Raw genomic sequence first — 17,216 nt, forward strand, 5'->3', positions numbered from 1 at the left:
AGTGCTTCTGCCATTCAAAAGGGTCGAAAAGTGTTCCCTCCATAATCTGAGTACGTTCTGGACATCGGTCCCTAGGTCGCCATGGTTGTTCCTACAAGAGTCTTGAAACCTTTCGTAAGTCGCTCTACTCTCTGCTAAAAATTTCGGGTGTTTTTTCTATCGGACAGCATTTCAAGCATTTTCTCACACTCGTCATCGTACCAGTAATGAGCGGGAAATGTGGTTCCACTGATCACGCAAGTCTGTTTGTTGAAGAGTGCTCTCTCACAGCAGGTGTGAGTGTCGAGCGCCGAATCCATTGGCCGTCTGTTTTGATTGCAGCTTTTCGACGTTGAATTTTCAATGCATTGTTGGGGCCCTTTTTTTGCTGCTCCGAGGTTGGGTCGTATAGTGGATGCATCAATATAGTAGTGCGAGTCCATGTTTGGCCCTCGGAGTATACGTATGTACATCTAAAACATGGAAGCATGCCTTCCATCTATCACAACATGCTCGATTTGGTTTCCCGTTTTTCGATGTGGAGACATCGATGTAGCTTGATGGATCTTTTTATGCTAGAACCCAGTAATACATACTGCCAAGTTTTCGGCGAAGTCGATCACTCTCAGCTAATATGTACGCTCTAAGCTAAGAGAGTCTTGGATGCCTCGTCCCTCTCTTCCATCGGGGCATTGCCACATATGAATGAGATGTTGAAGAATCTCGCTTTGATGCGGATTGTGGCTAGACTTTCGTCCACTAGAGTGAACGCCGGTCTCCCTCCCACCACAAATCCAACACCGAATTGCACTCCTTTACGTGGCAACTGTAGTAGACGTCGCAAGGCTCCACGCTTACCTTCCTCGCGCCGTCCATCGCATTTCGTAGGTGGCGGTGATTTTCTGTAGGATATCAACCAGCCGGGCAGAGGCACCATCCCGAATAAGTGTTCGGATATTCCAAGTGCATACCCTAAAATCATAGTCCTTCCTATGTTTGCCGTGATCGTCATCAAAAGAAGGGGGTATCATCCCAGGCATGTGTTTTTTTTTTCATTGGGCAGGGTTTTAACGTGGACCCAAACCCAGCGCACGCGGGCTACTCCCAGTTGAATGGCAGTACTGGCAAATGTACAAAACATAGTGGTCAAAAGCGAATATCTCAACTAAACCCTGATATATTTTTTAAATTCATAGCTCTACATACCTGTACAGTAAACCAAATAGCCCGACGCTATTCAAAATAAAAAATTAAAAAAATAAACTTTTTTCCGTATACTCTGTAATATTTCTCCGCAATTTTGTAAGGTAAACTAACAATTTATAACCATTGCTTTGCAGCGAAATATCTTCTCTTAAATTACATACATAGGTATGTGTAAATATGAGGACGTATTGAACATTTTGAGTATGCAGATTTTTTTATGCTGGTGTATTCATTTATGCTAAATATATTACTGATTTTGTTTTGTCACACTTAAGAAGTAAACGTCTTGGCTGTTCACCCAACCTCTATAGTCTATAGTTTTATCAATAATCTCAGATTGGTTATGTGATACAAAACTTTCGTTGTACGCTTAGAAAAGACACAAACCTAAAGACAAAGTAATAAACAATTGAACTATTTTTGCTCATTGTCGACTGCAGTCAGGTTTTTACCCTTTTTAAGTGGAAGTGCTTTGAAGTTAGAGAGAATAACTTGATACAGAACCGGATGATCCAAATATCCACTTTTTAAATTAATTTACTAATTATTTTGTTTGCGTTGGGAGTATAATTTGTTATATAGTATATATTTATATAGGAAAAACCTTTTCCTGGTACTATTTTTGAATATCTAGGGAAAAATTTGGAAGTTAGGGGGGGCCCGCCCTCCCCCCTAGCCCCTACCTGGCTACGCCCATGTGTCGGATGTATCCTTCTGACTTCCATCTTCACAATCTAGCATCATGGTACGATCGTTGTTTAAACACCGTTGTTTTCCAAAGAATTCTTCATTCTCATTCTGTTGGTTGTTTCGGAATTCGGAGAACACGTCATCAGCGTTTTTCGATTTTAGCTTTTGTAATTCAATTTTAATGCTTTCTTCTGTGACTGGTCAGATATATGTACGTGTTATCAGTGCACTTGCATAATATTCTAGCGATTGAAAATAACAGTTATTTTTTTACGAGTTAAATTTGGCCTAATACTTTTTATTCCGAAATAAACGTCACTTCCGGATAATAAACAAACCGCTTATCCAAATTAAACAAATTTGGTGTCATATGAAGGAGGATTGAAATAGCTTTTAAACAGTAAAAACGATCGATTTATAAATTTTTTTTTATAATATAATACTAAAGAAATTCATATAAATACATACCTGCCCCAAGGTTTGTTCTAGGGTTATTAATTTACTTTTTTATTGACATTTCAGTTTTAAAGCTATTTAAGTCTTCTTTCATTTGATACCAAACTTGTTTCATTTGGATAAGCGATTTGTTTATTGTCCGGGAAGTACTTTCATTTCGGAATAAAAATATTTGGCCAAGTTTAACTTGTAAAAAAAACTTTAATTTTCGGTCCCTTCAATATTCGCATTCGCAAAAGATCCGCATTGATTTTTGCGAATGCGAATGTTAAAATTAATGCGGAAGCTCCGCGGTTGCGAATGCGAATATTCGCAACAACCCTGATATGCACATATATCTATATGTAAATAAATAAATGTAAGCAATTGTGTGTAATGAGCTTCCGCCCACATGTTAAGGCGAAGATGTTGGCATACATTTAAACCCAATTTAGGCTTAAACGCACTGCACTTTTGCACAGAACTATCTTGGGTTAAGTGGCGGGACAAAAAATGAGCCTGGAACTTATAAGGGCACTTTGGAAAATCATTTAACATTTCTTGGTTGTATGACTTGCATATATACATATGTACATGTTATGTACCAATAAGTTTAATTTCTTAAAAGTAAATTTAAAACATTTAATTACACATTAAAATCTTTAGCAGCTGACCACACATAGTGCGGATCATTTTTGTTTACAAGTTCCATGCATACCATTATGCTATTGATACAGTCAATCTTAAGTTTATTTCCTTGTTTAGTTTTTATCCAAAAAGCGTTGAAAATTTGCGTTCTACAGCCGCAGAGCTATGTGGTCAGTGTTGCCAGAGAAAAATTTCGTTTGGAGCCAAAACGGTCGAAAAAAGAGCTAATTAATACTAATAGTAGCAAAAATTAAGGGCTACATATTTTTGTTAAGGTGGAACATATATTGATGTAAGATTGTTTTAACATTTTCGGCAATTTTAATAAAAACAACGAATTTTATACGTTTAAGTGCTGAAGAAATCTTTTATAACCAAAATAGGGTGCATACTTATATTTCGAATTCATTGCTGTTAAAGTCTGTAATTTCAGATATTTGAATTGAATAATTTTTTCGCAAAATTTTTCTGGAAAGTTTTACTTCAAGCTCCCCTTAAAGGTAAAATTAGTAAGGTATAACAAAATCCGCGCTATCAGAAAAAGGATTTTCTTCTAATTAATTTTTGAATTCTTTAACCTAGATCCAAGAGTTTATGGTGGATACACTGCATCTCGAAATTTTCCATTTTATCAACGCTTAAGTTTTGGCTTGTATATACCAAATACAACAAAAACTTTCTGGAGCTAAATTTTGCTAGATAAATTTGAAAAGAGCAAGGGGGTAAAACCCAATTTTTGGAGCTAAATAGAAAAATAAAATAATGTAAAAAAATATTTTTTAAAAACAAGCTTTTATTTAACATGTACAATCAAAGGTATACAATAAAGTAGTGTAACAAAAGATTTTTTAGCATGAAAATTTTTTTCAAAACTGCACTAGAATGAATAAAATAAAATAAGTTAAGGTCTCGTTAAAGTTATTAAAAGCCATTTAGTGAAAGGAGTTACTCAAACTCGAATGAAAATTACTAAAGTTTGTCGCGCGAATAGCAAACCGGCATTTAAATATCTGCATACATACATATACATACCTAACCAGTTATGCATGTATGCTGAATTCGCCGACAAGCTTTTTTAAAAACGAAGTAAATTAGTACAAATTGTTAGTAATTATACCCGAGCGCACTTGTGCACAAGGGTATTATAACTTTGTTCACATAACGGTTGTTTGTAACAGGCAAAACGAATCGAGATAGATATAGACAAATGTATACATAAATGATCAGAATGAAAAGAGAAATCGATTAAGCGGTGACTGTCTGTCCGTCCGTCCGTCCGTCCGTCTGTCCGTCTGTGCACACGATAACTCGAGTAAAAATTGAGATATCTTAACGAAACTTGGTACATGAACTTCTTTTGGGCGTGGGACGGGTGGTATTGAAAATGGGCGAAATCGGATAATAACCACGCCTACCTCCCATATAACGGTAATTTTAAGAAATACGAAAACTGCGATATTTTAGTAACTACTAAAGATAATTCACTCAAAATTGATACTTAGAATGAGTTTCAGACGGAAAACATGAATATTATAAATTTTTGGAAAATGGGCGTAGCCACGCCCACTTATGATTCCATGTGTATATCTTGGTAACCGCTGCACCAATTTCTTCCAAACTTGGCACAGTTGTTGGCCTTAGTACAGCTTACTAAATGGCTGAAAATTTTAAAAATCGGACAATAACCACGCCCACATCCCATATAACGGTAATTTCGAGAAATACAAAATCTTCGATAAATCAGTAAATATTGAAGCTAATTTATCCAAAATTGATGATTGCAACAATTCTTTACCAAGAAATACGTTTATGACAAAATTTTGGAAAATGGGCGTAGCACCACCCACTTGTGATCACATATATGTATCTCGCTAACCGTTCTAGCAATTTGTACCAAGCTCGGTATGGTTATTGTGCTTGCCACATAAAAGCAAACCGTTGAAAATTGTTGAAATCGGACTAAAATTGAGGCCGCTTTTCATATAACGGTAAATTTCAGATATGCTTGAAATTTCAATATTTCGAAATTTAAGGACGCTAATTTACTTAAAATGTATACACTCCGGCTTATCATGTAGCGGTAGCTTTCGGAAAGGTGGAAAACATATATTTAATACTTGCGCCGGGTATTTAATGTTCGGCTCCGCCCGAACTTAGACTTTCTTACTTGTTTTCATTAGAGTTTGAGTAACTGCTTTCACTAAATGGCTTTTAATAACTTTAACGAGACCTTAACTTATTTTGTTTTATTAATTTTAGTGCAGTTTTGAAAAAATGTTCATGCTAAAAAATGTTTTGTTACACTACTTTATCTTATTCCTTTGATTGTACATGTTAAATAAAAGCTTGTTTTTAAAAAAGATTTTTTTTATATTATTTTATTTGGAACTCTTTAGTTTTATTTTATATAACCATGACATAATATTTTTATTAAGGGCTGACTCTCCATTTATGAGCGTAGTACATATAATGACCCGTAGTTATAGTCAAAATAAAATCGACTCTAAAGTTAAAAGCAGGTTTTTTGACAGATATTCCATTGAAAGTTATGTCAAAAAGCTGCTTTTAACTTTAGAGTCGACTTTATTTTGACTATAACTACGGGCCATTATATTTAGTTGTATTTTATATAACCAGGACATAATATTTTTATTAAGGGCTGACTCTCCATTTATGAGCGTAGTACATATAATATAAGCGGCGTAAATCTTTTCGATCATCCGTTTAGGCTGAGCAAAACACGTTGAGTTCAGGTAGCGAAAAAATTTTACGATGGAAAATTGCGGAAAGTTGGCAACTGTTGAACTGAGCGGAACTACTCAACTGTGCGTTTCTAGGACAAACAGTCTACGGTTAGACAATATGAACGCGCCCAATGTAACACGAATTAGGAGCATAATCAGAAACAAATCGGTGTGTTATTTAATTTAAGTATTCAGATCAAGTACAATCCACACACCCGGTAGGTGCTCTACAGAAATTCGTATAGAAGTATCCCAAGGTTAGCAGCTGATTTATTCAAACTAATTTCGGGTATTTTATCTTACCAAGGAATTCACAATAGAATCTATCATACCACTCCCTAAAACTATCCTACATAGTTGCGCCGGCAAATTACGCTATGCTATCACTAGCAGTAGTGAACACGCTGTAAAGAAGCTGTTAAGCAGGGATCGCACGATTTGTACATTTGTACAGATTTGTACATTTTAACAGTTACAGAGTGGTGTTGTTGGGAAAGCCGTTATTGAGCTAAACTCATTATTTCTAGACAACACCACTCTGTGACTGCCAAAATGTACAAATCTGTGATCCTTGCTTTAGATGAAGATAAACATAGGGAGCTGGGAAGATGTTAAAATATCAAGCTAAGTGCATAGTATACATTTACGTTGCATGTTTGTTGTGTATGTGGAGATTCTTGCAAATTATTTTAAACCCCTGCAAAAATTTTAGGACAAGGTGGTCCACTGGGACGTAGTTTTAAAGTATGTGCAAAATGACCAGGTTGCATACTAGTAACTTGTTATGCTGACCTGGACCACTTCAAACGTAAAAAACTGACATATGTATTGAACACCACCTCTTCGTGGCCCATCGGAACGGCGAATTTTTTAAGAAAATTAATTTTAAATAATAGATTTTGCTATTTAAATTTAAAAAGCACCTTGAAAAATTATCAAATATTCGGTTTATACAAAATCTTATGAAATTCAGTCCATGGTCCAAAAGGAGTAGTTGTCTAGGTGGTCCCATGTTATGCAGCGGTGGACCAGAAGTAGTCCCATGTTATGCAGCGTTGGCCAGAGGTGGTCAGGTCCAATGACATCGCAATGTTAATGTAACCATATTTTCTCCATATGTTTGGACCATTTTGGTTACTAGTGTTGGTTACAATGTAGCGTGGTCCTGCACTAGTGTTTAACCTAGTTCCACTTTTTGCAGGGAACTTATACACACACATGTATACACAGCAGCAAGCTCATGCCACCAACAGCGATGTTGTATGCATAGAATTTCTACTGGGTATGTATGTAAGTTAACTATATACAAACGTATATATGTATGTATATCCATACATGAGCAAATATGACAAATGGAGTTATACCGCGCGGTACCATACCGCTGCTGTTTGAGCAAACCTTTATAATGAAAACAGCTCTTTATAAAGATTTTATTTTGTTGCTTTAAATAGAAAAGTTCTTTATATGTAAAGTCTATCTTAAACTGAAGCATTTTCATCTAAGCTAAGGGCCCGTTGTTGAAATTGAAATTTTAGCAAAAGTCATTATAAACCATTTATGAGATTGAAAACGAAAAACGTGAAGCGCATGCAATACAAAGCATTAGATGTAATTGACAATAGTCAAACTACATAACATAGAGCTAAAATTTCTACAGAGAAAGTACAAATTTGAGATCGATTTTAAGCGGTCGTTATTCATATATCCTCATTCATACATACATATATTACCCTTCATATTAATTCAGGTATATTACATGCGCCCCACGCTTTTCATTTTCAATCTCATAAATGGTTTATAATGATTTCTGCTAAAATTTCAAAATCAAAAGTTATCTATACAAATTCTATGGGGCTAAGAAATATTATTTTCTAATTTTTAGTCCATTTATAAAAGCGTTGTATATTAAAAAGTGTTATTTTATTTTATGTACAAAATTTTGCAAAATATATTAAAATAATTCAACTTGCAATGAAAGAGAACAGAAGACTATGCAAGCGAAATGTTGTTTGCTTACGTTTTGTATAAACATACATATGTACATATACCAGCAGTTAATTTCATTTAAAGAAATGGCGTGTCGTCCATTTAGTAAATTGTGAAAAAAAGAATTGTAAGTCATAGGCAAAAGCCATTCGAATATTCAAATTTGTTGTTATTAAAATGAAAGTTAGTTTCGAGATAACTAACAGCACTCTACAAAAAAACCTCAGCCTTATTTTTACAAAATTTAAGCTGCATCATATAATCGCAACTGGTACGTAACGACCCGTCGATATGCCAATAAAACGATTGATCTTTTTGTTGTATTAATTTCTTGGGCATATCAAACATTATTTGAAACATGTCAACTCAAATTAAATTATTTTCTTTTTACTTTTTACAGTACAGTTTAAGGTAGTTCCAGCGTTATGTAAAAACCTTAAGAAAATCCTAACGTATTTTGTTTGAATCGAAAATTCAGTACAAATCAGTAAAAATTTTGGAAAATCAGGACATTAGCGTACTGATTGAAGAAATGAATAAAATCAGTACAAGAGTTGAAAAATCAGTACTGTACTGATAAAATCAGTACGTCTGGCAACCGTAACCACTAACCATATAACGGTAATGCATTGCAAATTTCACTACCACTATATGGTTGATGGTTATACATTTTTTAACAAAACTGTTGTAAGGATATTAGACATCTTATAAATAAAAATGAATGTATATACATATATGTACGTGTCTGTGTGTCTTATAGGCGTCTAAGGTACTAAACCGATTTTTTTATGAAATTTCTACAACAGGTTAATGTGATCCCTGGGAAAAACATTATTAATATTATTACTTTTACAGATAAAGCACACACCCCTAGCAGAGAGAAAATTTTTATTCGTCATATATCCCCAACTTTTTGGTGCGGATTAATGATACTTGGATATATCTGTCCTATTGATCAAACTGTAGGTATATCATTATGGAAAAGTGAGGGGTTCCGCGCCCCAGAAAAGAGAAAAATTTTATTGGTCATATCTGTAAACGTTTTTTTGTTTAAAAAAATTTGGATTTCGATCAGTAATGGAAAAGTAGGCACAGTAGTGCAATTTTGGACTTTTGGCACAAATGAGTAGTCCACTTGCAAAGTGCGATATGTACAATTTTTTTCGATTTTTAGTTTTTGGAGGCTTACGTACCAGTATATATAGCAGTTTCATGTCCACTAACAACACAGTGCAAAATCGTTTTATATTATGAAAAAAATAGCATCAAATGTTACCTCTTCTTCCAAAAGTCGCTATCACACTTATTTATAAACTTTCAAAACTATACATCTTCTGATGAACTTAGAAAAAACTGCTTTAGGTCGTATAGACTGCTAATGTTATCTTATGTCATGTTATGTTATGTTACAATTTTATAAGGCTCTTATTTGTCCAAATTTTCAGGTAATAATAAAAAAGATTCAATTTAAATGTTACTTGTTGTCGTAGTCGTTTTTTCAAATTTATGGCTTTCTATTATAAAATCACATAACGCTGTTTGCAAGTGGACTACTCAATTCATCCAGTTTTGGAATAGTCATAAATTATAGAAATTTAGCATAATATGCCAATATATAAAAAAAAAATAAACTACAAAATCGTGTTTTCTGACCTACCGCCGCTACCTCTCAATGACCTTTTAAAAGTTTATAAAAATAGGCAATAATATTTCACATAAAAACAAATAAAACAAGTAAGAGCAGCGCTGTCTTCGGCTATCCCGAAGGCTTCATACCTTTCATTAACATCTGAAAATTTTACTTTAACAGATTACGAAGGCTTCATACCTTTCATGAACATCTGAAAATTTTACTTTAACAGATTACTACATTTGAAAAAATTTATATATTTACAGAATACATAGATAGAGGAGATACAAATATTTATGAAAAACCATATCTACAAAATCAGAGGTATGGAAGATATACCTTATATAGCACCAATATAAGTGATTTTCACTGCTGTGTGATCGGTATGTAAACCGGTAGCACAATTTAATGGGTTTAGACACCTACATAAAGGAGTCGTAATAAATTTTAATTTAAGAGATAAAGTTTATACAGCATAGATTTTGACGATTTTCTCAGTAGACTTTGTATTATTATTTATAGAATAGCTTACGAAATTTATCTGTTTTAGCAGTCCAAATAAAGGAGTTTTACAGTAAAACCCCATATCTGAACAATCAGTTTTATGGAGGATATAAATAGGCTACAGTGACCCGCTTTTTGTTAATTTTACCGTAAACTTTCTGTTGGTAATTAGTGAAAATATTGCGAAATTTCATGTTTCTAGCTGCATATGTGGAGAAGTTATAACAAAGAATCTCGAATCTGAACAATCAGTTGTATGGAGGCTTTAGATTATAGCGACCCGATCTATTTATATTTTTAGTATTTTTTTGATAACGGGTGGAAATATTGCGAAATGTTATGTTCCCAGCTGCATAAACGGAGGAGTTATAACGAAAATTCCCATAACTGAACGATCAGTTGTATTGTAGATATATGTTATAGAGACCCGAATTTTCATGTTCCTAGCAGCATAAATGGAGAAGTTATCGCAAAAAATCTCATATCTGAACAATAAGTTATATGAAGGCTATAGGTTATAGCGACCCCATCTTCGTCATTTTCACTGAAAGCATTCTTCTGGTAATGAGTGACAACAGTGCCAAATTTCATGTTCCTAGCTACTTATATGGAGGCGTTATAAAGAAAAATCTTATATCTGAACAATCAATTGTATGCGAGCTATAGGTTTTAGTGACCCGATCTTCGTAATTTTCACTTTAAGTTTTCTGTTGATATTGGGTGGAAGTATTGCAAAATTCCATGTTCCTAGGTGCATAACTGAAGAAGTTATAATGAAATATCTCATATCTGAACAATCAGTTGTATGGGAGTTATATGTTATATCGGTCCGATTCGTCCGGTTCCGACAAATGATTAATATATTATAAAAATACATCCACCTGCCAAATTTCATCCGGATATCTCGAAAACTGAGAGACCAGATTGCATACAAACACACGGACAGACAGACAGACAGACAGACAGACGGACATGGCTAAATCGACTCAGCTCGACGTTCTGATCATTTAAGTATACATTTTAATGGGTCTATCTCTTCTTATTCTGGTACTTACAAACATCGGACCAAAATTATAATACCATTTCATGCTCATGAAAGGTATAATTAGGGGATAGCGTCTTGAAATTAAATAAAAAAATCATTTTCGATGGGCACCCTAATGTTCATATGGAAGAATAGTGACAATTTTTTAAAAAGAAAATGGGTTTTATTTTCTGACACTTTCACTAGAAGTATTGTATTCAATAACGAAAGGATGCCTTAAAGGCCGGTCCACATAGAACTTTCGCGTTGGCTTTGGCGTTGGCGTTGGTTTGACAGAACGCACGTTAAAAGTATGCTTGCTACAATGAACGCTTGGCGGCGAATCCTTGGGCCACTAAATTAACATATTAACGACAGATAAATTAATATTTCATATCAATAATTGCATTAAAAACGATATTTCTTGCCCGCACTTGATTAAAAAGGAAAAATATTTCACATAATTTTATTTATTCGCAACAGCTGACGAGCGACGCACGCGAAAAGTTGAGAGTTGGCCATCTTTTTGCTTTGTGTTGGCGTGAGCGTTGTCGAATTTTGGCTATGTGGACGGCTGCATTTGAATTCATGTATTCATAGTCAGCTGTTGAAGCGACGCCAACGCCAACGCAACGCCAAAGTTCTATGTGGACGGGCCTTAAGTCCTTTGATCTGGTATAAGGAACTATCGAAATGGCTAACTAAGAGATTTGCACAAATCGCTAACTTTTTAACCATATAGTGCTAGTGAAATTTGAAATCCACTATCACTAACCGTGGTAGTAAAATTGAAATGCACTACCACTAACCATGTAGTGGTAGTGATATTTGTTATGGGTTACTGTTCGCCGCACAAAATACAAATACTTTATTCTTCGGCGTATAGCGCACCCGGTGGCGTGCCAGAAATTTCACCATCTAATAATTTTTTTAGAGCGTACGGCAACGCTAAAATTGCATGGAAGGTCTGCCATTTTGACGATAACTGTGTTTCCTTGTGGATAGTTGTCGCTGATTGTCACTAGTTCCCGCACGTTTGTTTGGTTACTTTTTTTGGGTAATAGAACCTTTCCGGCGGAGGCTAGTGATAGTCTGTGACAATTGTCTGTAACTGCCCGTTCTCACAGGATGGAGTTTGTATCTTGACACAAATGTTGGAATATAGAGAGTAATACATATCAAGGCTAATATCCAGGCATCTATTGCGATAAATTACTAGTTTGACAGCTACGTTTTCCCTTGCACCCAATACTTTCTGGCGGCAACATTATCCAAAATTTCACATACGGACTGTGCCACAACCCAAACACACGCTCTTGCGAAGCTCTACTTTTGTGTGTTACTGAAATTGTCAAATCTACATCTGTTTTTTAACTTGCAAGTAACGTACGTTTTCTGTGGTTTTTATCAGCTTCCATTTTGATTTTCATTCTTTATTACCGCCCACAATATTCTGCCTTATCCTGATATTCGCCCGAAAATTGTTCATCCGCCCATAGTAAATACATGGAAACCAAAAGTTGAAAAGTGAACCGGTTAGAAAAAAAAAATGAAACTCATGATAAGGCTGATTACACTTAGAAGCTGTCAAATTTTAACTAGCACATGAGCAAGGTAAAATTCTGACGTTCGTATTCACCACGAAATTGTCAAACTTGTAAACTAGCAATTTTCAAAGATTTTTTTTTTGCGGTTAAGTCCGGTAAAAATATTTTCAGAGGAGTCCCGGCAACCCCGGATCTCTTTTTTGACATTCCCTCTTGCACTGCGGAAAATTCCAGTTGGAAGAGTAACGGGACTAGTCCAAATGACGCAGTGCCCGTTACTCTTCCAAGTGGAATATTCCCGCAGTGCAAGGGTATAAAAACCTGCTGGCAACCCCACAGTCGACCATTGGCGATAGTATTTCGATAGAATAAACTCGGAACGGTTGAGTAAAGAAACAAAGAAGAAAAAGCGGACTAAATGTGCAGATATTTTCCCCAAGGAAAATTTTAAAAAAATAATGAAAAATAGTGTTCAGTGAAAAGAAAAGGTTGAAAAATACCATAGAAAAACTAACCCAGTAGACGGTGCAGTGAAAAAAAAGGGATAGAACAAAAAAGTAAAACAACAACAAAAAAAGAAACTACTGTGTGGCTAGTACCCACGAGGGCCCAGCTACGGAGCTCTACCACTACCGAGACGGACAGATCTCGCCGAGGAACAACCAGCAGAATTATCAGCGCGAACAAGAACCAACGACAACATCGCCCAACAGCAACAAGGCGGCCAACTTAAAGGCGACAACACCGCCTAACAACCACAACAAGCGGCGAAACTAAAGGCGACAACACCGCCTAACAACCACATCAAGGCGGCCAACTTAAAGGCGGCAACACCGTCTAACAACCACAACGTTGCTGCTGCTGTTGTTGTTGTTAGGCGGTAGGTCGCCTTTAAGTTGCTGTTAGGCGGTCGCTGCTGTTGTGGCCGCCTTGTTGTTGTATTGCAATCGAGCTACAAAAGAACACTCGCTTAAATGACGAAATACACGCAAAGCAACAACACAAACTCGGCTATTTATCCGAGCTCAGCCAGGTCGGTTAAAAAGTACGCGACCTGAATGCTAGAGTTGGTAAGTGAAGAAACTGCTCTATTGTGAATTGTTAATGGGAAAGTTGAGAGGGAAATTTTTGCTTCCCTTTATAAGTGACTTATATTTTAAAAGACTATATATATTACGCAAATACCTCGCATAATTACTCATTTAAATTGGTTTTTGTATCCAAATCCAGTTAAACTAATCACATTTTCTTGCCAGCTACCAACAGGGTTGCTTAAGTAGCTAAAAGGAAATTTTACCCGAGTTGAGCGTTCTTTAGTGGCTCGCTTAAAAAAAATGCAGCTGGTATAAATGGTGGTCTGGACATACAACATTCAAAGCGGTCTGGACATACAACATTTCAAGTTGATAAAAGCGTTGTAAAAAACGTGGAGCGCATGCAATACAAAGCATTAGATTTAATTGACAATATTCAAACTACACACATAACATAGACCTAAAATTTCTACAGCGAAAGTACAAATTTGAGATCGATTTTAAGCGGTCGTTATTAATATACCCACATACATACATATATTACTCTTCAATTTCAAATCAGGCCTATTACATGCGCCCCACGCTTTTCATTTTCAGTCTCATAAATTGTTTATAATGACTTTTGCTAAAATTTCAAAATCAAAAGTTATGAAAACAAGTTCTATGGGACTGAGAAATATTATTTTCTAATTTTGGTCCATTATAAAAGCGTGGTACATTAAAAAGTTTTTTTTCAATTATTTTATACTTTTTAGTCTTGTCTGTATAAAATTTTGCAATAGATACTAAAATAATTCAACTTGCAGTGAAAAGAGAACAGAAGACTATGCAAGCAAAATGTTGTTTGCTCCCATTTAGTATAGGCCTACATATGTACATACATACATATAGCAGGAATTAATTTCATTTAAAGAAATGGCGTGTCCATTTCCGCTGTAGCGTATCTAGTGCATATTTTTAACTTCTTCTGGCGAGGCGACATCTATCTCTAGAGTTTTTCTAATTGTATGTCTTTGATATGATAACTACGATAACTATCAACCTCGATATCTAGACTAGGTTTGCCATAAATACCTTTGCTATATTTATAGTACGGTTGTCTGGACATACAACATTACAAGTTGATAAAAGCGTTGTAATAATAATAATAATAATAATAATAATAATAATAATAATAATAAAATACTGTGGCGTAGCCGGAGTTGGACTGATGAAAGTTTTTTGTAATACATACAACTTTCTTTACGTCTGCAAGCGATTTGTTTTTCTACGATTGGGAATTTTAGGTTTTTATATTATCACTTTAAAATATTTAAAAAATCGAAGGGAAAGGACAAAGTGACTGAAAATCGCTATATAACAATTCTTCAGGATCTAAATAAAACTAATAAGTTTATATAAATAGCTTCGTCAATGCATTTTAAAATTATCCGATATTATCGATAGTTTCAATGCAAACTATCGAAAACATCGATTGGGATGACTATCGATAGTTTAACAGCTCTAATAGCTAAGCGAAAATTCTGTACATCAGTGCCGATCAACCACGAGCTCACAAATCCAAACGAGATGTGTATGAGCGACGTGACCAGTGTTGCCGTTGAGAATTTGCAGAAAGTCGCAAAAAAGGGGTCATTGACGATAAAAAGGGTCACCATATTATCTTTGCCTTTCTTTACTAGTAGAAGAATACATATGTTGAATTTAAAAAGAAAATAGCGGGCCAAGCTTTACACAAAACAGGGTTGCAAATATACCCATAAATCTAGTTGCTGGAAGGAGAATTGCATTTCCTTTAGAAGATTTAAGTGATGCATTTTTTCGTACTTACAGGAGGAAATATTTTCTAATAGCATGGTTTTGTTAACATTTCCTAAGCAATCTCTGAAAGGGGGCAAAAGTCGCACATAATTTTGGAAAAGGGTCGAAAAATCAAAATTTTCAAAAAGTCGAATCAAAGGGTATTGGCGCATAAAAAGGGTCAAATTGCCCCTTTAGTCGCACAACGGCAACACTGGACGGGACTGCGCTGTACCACATACATACACACATAAACGTATTTGAGCTAAACAGCGATCGCTGATTGAACTTCCCTGCAGAAAAATTTCCGCCCTACAAATTTCAGAACTGTCTCTTAACTATGCAGAGCTCATATGTGCTAGTTGCGCTGTCATCAATGTTACACAGTTCCAGTTCCAGTCATGTGAAAGCTGACAAAATGGCACAAATGTGCTATTCTATATTCTTTCGATTTTCTTACACCCCAAAACTAATAGCAAACTTTTTTCGTTTATTTAATATGTAATTCTCTAGTTTATGGGGCAACTGCTAAAATCTTTCCAAAAAAAAGTCGTTATTGGTAACATTAATGTCATTTTATTACAACGCTTTTATCAACTTGCAATGTTGTGTTCCAGAAACTTTCAATGTTGTGTGTCCGACACCATAAAGCAAAGCTTTGAAAAGCTCCTATAAAAAAGCATAGTGAATAGGGCGAGGTAGATGACATCTAGATGTCGCCCTATGTACTACGTTTGCTACACCGGAAATAGACGACACGCCATTTCTTTAAATAAAATTAATTGGTGCTCGTTTGTATGTACATACACATGTAAATGCATGTGTGTGCACCTTTCTATTAATATCGTTGAATTATTTTAATATCTATTGCAAACTTTTATTCAGACAGGACTAAAAAGTAGAAAATAAATAATATAAAAAAAAACTTTTTAATATACAACGCTTTTATAAATGGACTAAAAACTAGACAATAATACTTCTCAGTCCCATAGAATTTGTTTTGATAACTTTTGATTTTGAAATTTTAGCAAAAGTCATTATAAACAATCTATGAAATTGAAAATGAAAAGCGTGGGGCGCATGTAATACACTTGAATTGATATGAAAAGTAATATATGTATGTGTGTATGTGGGTATATGAATAACGACCGCTTAAAATCGATTTCAAAGTTCTACTTTCGCTGTAGAAATTTTAGGTCTACGTTATGTAGTTTGACTATTGTCAACTAAATCGAATGCTTTGTAAGTGAAGTGACTTGTGGACCACTTGAGGTATAGGTGGACCAGTTGGTACCCACTTTGGGGCCAGTTGGTAACTAGTTCGTGGGACCAGTTGGTTTGCAGTCGGGGACCAGTCCGGGAACCAGTTGGGAGCCAGTTTGAGACTAGACTGAAACTACTTACCTTCGGTCCAGTTGGGGACCAGTTGGTCTTTTTAAGCTCCTGTGGCCGTTTTAAGGGTAATTCTTGGGCTCCTGCACTGCCGCTCGGGGTTTCTGCCTTTTACGGCGGTAATTTTGGGCCGGGTTGCCTGTTTTGGCGGATTGTTGTGCTGTGTGCCGCGTATTACGTGTACCGGGTACCACTTTCTCGAGCGAATTGCTCTGGGGAACCTGTTGTGTGAGTTGCTGGCTTTTTGGCTAGACTTTGAGGAGGGTTTATACACGCATATCGGCGGAAATAGACGACACGCCATTTCTTTAAATAAAATTAATTGGTGCTCGTTTGTATGTACATACATATGTAAATGCATGTGTGTGCACCTTTCTATTAATATCGTTGAATAATTTTAATATCTATTGCAAAATTTTATTCAGACAGGACTAAAAAGTGGAAAATAAATAATATAAAAAAAACTTTTTAATATACAACGCTTTTATAAATGGACTAAAAAGTAGAAAATAATACTTCTCAGTCCCATAGAACTTGTTTTGATAACTTTTGATTTTGAAATTTTAGCAAAAGTCATTATAAACAATCTATGAAATT

At 35.3% G+C, this 17,216-nt stretch overlaps 1 protein-coding gene across 1 annotated transcript in view; it reads left to right on the forward strand.

Annotated features, from left to right (window-relative positions):
• The window catches only part of LOC118735208 (ATP-binding cassette sub-family G member 4), a 602,774-nt gene that overhangs the window by 123,605 nt on the left and 461,953 nt on the right, over positions 1–17,216 (forward strand). The window contains 1 exon segment of the mRNA XM_036464856.1: positions 12,733–13,463. The gene's annotated coding sequence lies outside the window, so the exon portion shown is untranslated.

Source organism: Rhagoletis pomonella, unplaced genomic scaffold (genome assembly GCF_013731165.1).
Source record: "Rhagoletis pomonella isolate Grant_MI unplaced genomic scaffold, Rhpom_1.0 Rhpom_scaffold_00003, whole genome shotgun sequence".
Classification (NCBI taxonomy): domain Eukaryota; kingdom Metazoa; phylum Arthropoda; class Insecta; order Diptera; family Tephritidae; genus Rhagoletis; species Rhagoletis pomonella.